Source organism: Centruroides sculpturatus, unplaced genomic scaffold (genome assembly GCF_000671375.1).
Source record: "Centruroides sculpturatus isolate CEXI.00-Female unplaced genomic scaffold, Cexi_2.0 scaffold222, whole genome shotgun sequence".
Taxonomy (NCBI): domain Eukaryota; kingdom Metazoa; phylum Arthropoda; class Arachnida; order Scorpiones; family Buthidae; genus Centruroides; species Centruroides sculpturatus.
In genome coordinates this window covers 276120-283254 of record NW_019384483.1, presented here as the reverse complement: position 1 = coordinate 283254, position 7135 = coordinate 276120, and positions in this window count along the sequence as shown.

Sequence of the window (7135 nt, the reverse complement as noted above, 5' to 3'; positions counted from 1 at the left end):
AATTATGTTTTGAAGATTGAAACGAAACATCGTTACGTTACGTAAATCCTAGTAATTACATCCAAGCATAGAATAAAGGACTTATATAAGTCCAACACAAGTTAATATTGTATTGTTACGTCCAGAGATCCATACAAATATGGATTCATTTCATGGAATCTATAATCATTTACAAATGAAAAACGTATTCAATTACACATTATTATAAATTTATTAATTGTTTAGAATCTTTTTGTATTTTGTTATAATTCATTTATTTTAAATACAAAATGCATATGATAAATATGTGATAGTAAATGATTCATTTGAATAAGAAAATACTCTTGAAAATAAATTTGTAATTCCAAAAAAATTTCATCTTCTAAACTTTGAAACTTTCNAACTAAATGAAAAGTAACGAGCAACTATTTATTGTGTCATTCTCACAATGCCAGGCCGCAAGTTCTAATTATAGTTTTAATTTATTTAATTTAAAATAGTGTGGATTCTTAGGATTTTAGTAAACTCTTTCCCCTGTACCACACGCTTTTCATTTTAACAATAGTCATGAAGTTCTAACCAGACCGGAAGTACTTATATAGTTATTTGGGGACTCCTTCCCTATGCTCTCCGTGTCTGATCTCGACTTTTATCTGTCTAACATTTTTCTAGAGATTAAGGAAGGACAAACAGTTATACAGCCAGACAGATGCTATTTTAACTATCTACTCTTATAAATCATAAGCATCATTTATGAAGTTTACTTCTGTTACCAATAAAATGTGATCAACAAATATTGACGAATGGATCAGATCTTTCATGTAGAATAAGTTTAAAAAATTTGAGAATATACTAACAAAAAAAATTAACAACAAATAAATAATGGTAATAAAATAGAGATAGGACCTTAATTTTTTGAGTAAGAAATAATTGCGAAATACGGTTAGGCTGTATAACGACTACTTAATTTAAAACTTTCAAAGTTTCAATTGTTCATAAAGTACTAGTAGCCTGGGACGCCCCCTAGTGGGCGTTATTTATAAATTTCCATGAGGCACGGTTCCTTTGACTTATTTGTTCGTATCAATATGCTGTACATCTTTGTTAAAGTTCCAATGGTAAGATTTACCCTCCGAATGAAGAGGTGGCGACCCCCCCAAACTGTAGCCCAGTGCGAACAATAAAGTCAAAGAAACCATACTCCTACTTGCGACCCTTCGAGAGATATAAGCTCCTGAAATAATAAATTCCTATTACAAATATACTGAATTATTTATATTGTTATATTGACCAAATAATAATTTATTGGCCAAATGAATAATANTTAATTATAATGATTTTGGAGAGATTTTTTATTGTTTTTATTATAATTAAAATATACAATATATTTATTTTTCTGCTTTGATTAAAAATAAGTTAAATAAAGTAATGCTTTAAAAAACTCCAGTACGGAATACAAAGGAACAAACGGTAATTTTAACACTCTAAAATTTAAAATATTTAAAAGCCATCCGAATAAACTACTTAAACTAAATGAAAAGTAACGAGCAACTATTTATTGTGTCATTCTCACAATGCCAGGCCGCAAGTTCTAATTATAGTTTTAATTTATTTAATTTAAAATAGTGTGGATTCTTAGGATTTTAGTAAACTCTTTCCCCTGTACCACACGCTTTTCATTTTAACAATAGTCATGAAGTTCTAACCAGACCGGAAGTACTTATATAGTTATTTGGGGACTCCTTCCCTATGCTCTCCGTGTCTGATCTCGACTTTTATCTGTCTAACATTTTTCTAGAGATTAAGGAAGGACAAACAGTTATACAGCCAGACAGATGCTATTTTAACTATCTACTCTTATAAATCATAAGCATCATTTATGAAGTTTACTTCTGTTACCAATAAAATGTGATCAACAAATATTGACGAATGGATCAGATCTTTCATGTAGAATAAGTTTAAAAAATTTGAGAATATACTAACAAAAAAAATTAACAACAAATAAATAATGGTAATAAAATAGAGATAGGACCTTAATTTTTTGAGTAAGAAATAATTGCGAAATACGGTTAGGCTGTATAACGACTACTTAATTTAAAACTTTCAAAGTTTCAATTGTTCATAAAGTATTATCTTACTGCACTGAATACTCTAAGAAAAATTTTTACAATCCAATCAAAGAAAAAACCAATATCTTTTCAATTTCTTGCCCTTGAAGTATATTAATTACCAAAGTCGAATTCGATTAATATTTAATAAATTAAAAACTTTTAAAATTTAAAATTATTTTAGGTTTTTTAAATGTAATTGGAAAGCTTTAAAATTGATAAAATTCGAAATTTAATTATAACAGTTCTAAAATTTAACACATTATTGCTAATGTGAAATTGTATTCTTTATTTAAAAGCTTATTTTAACAATTTACATTTACAATGGCTTAGCGTTATTCCATGGATTTCAGCGCTTTTAGACCAGACTCGTCTCTAGTTTAAAAACGAATGTAAAGAGTAAAATGTTAATTATTCGACGTCGATATTTATTCATTTAGAGAAAAGGCTAATAGGCGTACTCATTGGTATAGCGATAAGAAATGAGGTTAGAAGAAAGTGGAGTGAAGTGGGTAGAGGTGAGAAATGCTTGATAGAGTGTAGTGTACAGTACATGGGAAATAGAGAGAAAAGATAGAGATTGGAAGTGAAAGAATGGAGTTCTATGACCGCCATGCTGAGTCCATATATAGAAACAAAAAGGGTTACAGAGTACCTCGTGCAAGAGCTAATGATTACAAGGAATATAATAATGCCGTACAAAACAAAAATTATGTGTCGTTATTTACAGCGGTAAATTACAGAAGAAATGCGACTGGGAAGAGGGAACGAGTTACAGAAAAATAGAGAACTTGAGAGAGGAAATGAGAGCGTATTTGGCGGTGACCTATCATCTGGATTTCTTCCTGTTCCTTGCCATATGATGAAATATCCGGGTTATTTAGACCGTTTCAGGCAATCAATCTTGCTGACGAAGATGCAAGATCCATGATTCCAAAGATTAAACCTTGAATCGTTTGTTTTATCACAAATCGGAAATCAAAATAATTTGCTTTATGTCCTACCATACTGTCACAAATAAAAGGAAGAACGTGCTCTACATGTCATATGTATTTCGCTTCAAAGATAAAAATTAACGAGCACAAGAAACTGACAAATCATAAAGTATCTTTTTCCAAAATAAAACCTGCTCATATTGAAGCACGTCGAAAAAATGCTACTTTGTGTAATAAAAGACGGTTATACGTTAACAGAGGATGCTGAATGGGTGTCTAAAGATGTTGAGAGTACAGAATCTTGAATTAAAAAACGATGAAGTTTTTGAATCAGACTCTTTGCCTTTGATTGAATCACTTGAAAATTGGCTGAAAAATCCAAAAACGAGTGAAAATTAAAATTAATATAAAAATAATTATTATTACGTTGATTAATGATAATAGTCTAATAATAAACAGATTGTTAATAATTAAAAAATAAAGTTCTTAAAATAAATTGTTCATCCGATTTTATTAAATTTTTATATTTTTAAATTTGTTCACATAAAGTCTTTTATAAATAATAGTACATATTAATTAACTAATTAATAATTATACATTTTTGATCTGACGTATTCAGAGTTTCATAAAACAATTTTTTTTTGTTAAAATCATGCCTAAATATTACGTAAGAGAGGGAAGTGGAGCGGATCAACGAAAATATTATGGTTTCTTACACAGGTGGGGTGGGGGTCTAGAATGGCCGAAATCGCCCTTACGCAATTTATGGACGACCCCTTGCGAACAACAGGCATACCACCGCCTTGTCTATGTACGCCACCGACCCGGAAGTACTGTGCATGCGGACCTCCAGAACACTAAGTTAATTAGGCAGTCCTTTCAAACAGATCATATTCGTAATTTGGAGGCTTTGGAAATACAGGGTGGGCCAAAAGTCATTTTACCATTTAAAAATTAAATAACTTTTTTGCTATTATTATATTATATTTTTTTTCAGACTTTTAAAATACAGAAATAAATTATGGGTAAATTAACGGCAGAACAATGTGCAGCTGTTAAGGCAAATTATCGGAGAAACAATAATTTTTAGAAATGCGGAGTTTCATTGGTCGTCACGTTCTCCTGAACTGACGACCCCAGATTTCTTTTTATGGGGATATTTAAAACAGCGAGTGTTTATTAATAAGCGCCGAACTCTTGCTAAGCTGAAGGACAATATTCGTCAGAAAATTCGAATGATAAACAGAGTCACTTTGCAAGCAGTGATGGAGAGTGCCATAGAAAGAGCTCGCCTTTGTGAAGAGGAAAACGAGAGTCATTTAAAATTGTTTAGGCCAAAAAATCTCCGAGATGTGTACATTATAATGTTATAAAGACACTTATAAAATAATTAAAAATAAAATAGTTATTTCATTTTTAAATGGTAAATTGTCTTTTGGCCCACCCTGTATATAAAGCTAGCTTGACCGGCAACTGTATTAACTTTAAGGACTGCAATACGGTGGCACGGATGTGCCAGCTTATTGCAGTCCTTTCATACAGGTACAGTACTTACCTGTATGAAAGATTCGAACCAAGTAACCTATATTAATTTCATCTTATACACTATGTACTGTGCATCTTATAAATGTATATGGATAACGTGATCACACTTTTACGGTGTTAGTCCATCAGCCGTATGAATTTGGCTTATGTTGTGAGACATTCGAAATTTCAAAATCGATTTTTCGAACATTATCGTTTTAACATTACAGTTTGGAATTCGGTTTTGTTAAAAACCTGAGGCAGGCCTTGGTGAAGGCCGAAAACGTTTGGAAGTTTCGTTAAAGTTCTGTTACTGGTTAAAAGGTTTTGTGTATTTAATCACTCTAGTAATTTGAGAGGGAGACAGTTATAATATATACTTACATAAAGCATACCAGCAATTATACTTGCAGTAATTATAAACCGTGTAGAAGTAAACTGGTTTAACTGCATGGTGTAAGTACACAGTCAACTAGCAATAGTTATCAAATGGTCACTATATAGCTTATAGAAAGGAGGATTCTAACTCTGCCATCTATGAAAAATAACAGTTACTAAACCTAAAGTGTTAATAAGTATTGTAGTCTATTATACAAATAAATGCTCTTTCCTTTCGTTTTATATATTAAAAGTAAATCGTATTTATTTTTGTTTATCTTAGAAAAGCTAATAATTGAAAGAAAATGTATAAAAATACAGACAAGTATTCATAAATATTCTTTATTTATCACGTAAATACAGACCTTAATACTGTATAAAATTTATCAAAAGAGCCCTTAACGTCATTTGTTATGTAAGTATAGAAAGATATTTTAAAGTTAAAGCTTTAGAAGACTGACAAAAAATATAACTTTTTTGAGTCTATCCTTTTTATCCTTTTCACAGTTCAACTCAGAAGTAACACAAATTGGCTTGAAGATATAACTTTTGATCATTTTTAACTTTGCGTAGATTTTTAATAATCTATAATTGTTGTTTTAATGAAGATTTTGTTATATCTTCAAGCCAATTTGCTGTTACTTCTGAGTTGGAAAAAATTATATATGTATTTTTTAATGTAAATCTTTTAAAGCTTTAAATGAAGATAATCCTGGGTTATGTCGTGTTTATGCAAATAATGTATGATTTTTATGCATACATTCTAAAGTTAAAAATCACTTTGTCATATCCCTGAAAGAAGTGGTTAAAATTAATAGACTTTTAATTTAATTTCTCATTGATCATAAATGAAAAGTATCAAAGCATCAGAATTAACTTTTGGAAAAATATTTAATTAGCTTAATCCATCATTTAGGACAGTTCAACTATCACTAGAAAGATTCTACTGTGTTATTCTAAACGAAACAGATAAATGAGAATTTTAAAATGAAAAGTTAGTAAATCAAATATTACTGTGTATGAATTAATTTTGAGGGATTTTTTACTAAATACATATTTATTACACAAAAGGAAACAACTTACACAAGTCAAAGTATTTTCCTTGTTATTTACAATATTTTCCCTTTTTACTGGCAAGAGATAAATATCACGAGGATAAAATGATTTGTCTTTTGAAACACTTTATTCATTAATGAATTGAAGAGAAAATTCGTTTATTTTTATGGAAGAAATCTGGCATTTAATTATTTTTGCCATTTTTCGCAAATTCTTATTGTTCCAACAAATTCCAAAGTTCATTAAATACACGTGCGTATTCACAGTAGTATGCGTACTTGTTGCTTTAGTCGTTAATAAAGTTTGTTTTCATCAGATCACATGATTTCCGTAATCTCGAACTCAAGACGGTGAATTCTGCATAGAACTAGCCATTGGTTTTCTAGATTAGTGTTTCTTAACAGAGGGCCGCGGATCCCTGAGGGTCCATAAGAAGTTTTCCGGGGGCCGCCAAATTATGCAAAATTTCCTTCAGAATATAATAAAAAGTAAATTGATGTATAACCGAATATCGTATTGAAAAGTGAAATAAGAAAGATAAAGTTTTCGTACTTAGTTTTTTTTATTTATTTCTTCTTACATACAATTTTGTTAGTACAGAAGAAATAAATGCAAATACGCTACTTACACCGCAGTATTTACTTCTTTTATTCCAAAGTAATTCTAAGAAACTATTAATGCTTGGAATTTTAAAAATAATTAGGAAAAATAGTAGGCTTAGTAGTAGGCTTTGAAAATTTAAATGTTTTTGCAAAAGATATGTAAAATCTTTACAAGTTGTGGGTGTTTTAGTTTTAGTTTAGTTTTAGCATCGACTTTGAATCAAATAATCGAACCAAGATTTAACAAATTAGTTGAGGATATTCAGAAGCAGAAATCTTATTAAATTATTTTCGAATATATTTTGTTTTTTCTATGAATTTTTAAATGCTTCTTATTTTATTTTTTGTTAAAAATTAATCAGATTTTATGTTTAATTGTGAATTTTGAATGTTATTTAAACAGATAATGAAATAATAAAGTTATGTTTTACATTTATTATATAAAAATATAGCAATAATTAAAAAAATTAATTTATTATAGATAATTTAACAAATATAAATTATTATTTAAAAAAATGGGGGTCACAAAAAAATTATGAAATATTTGGTGGGC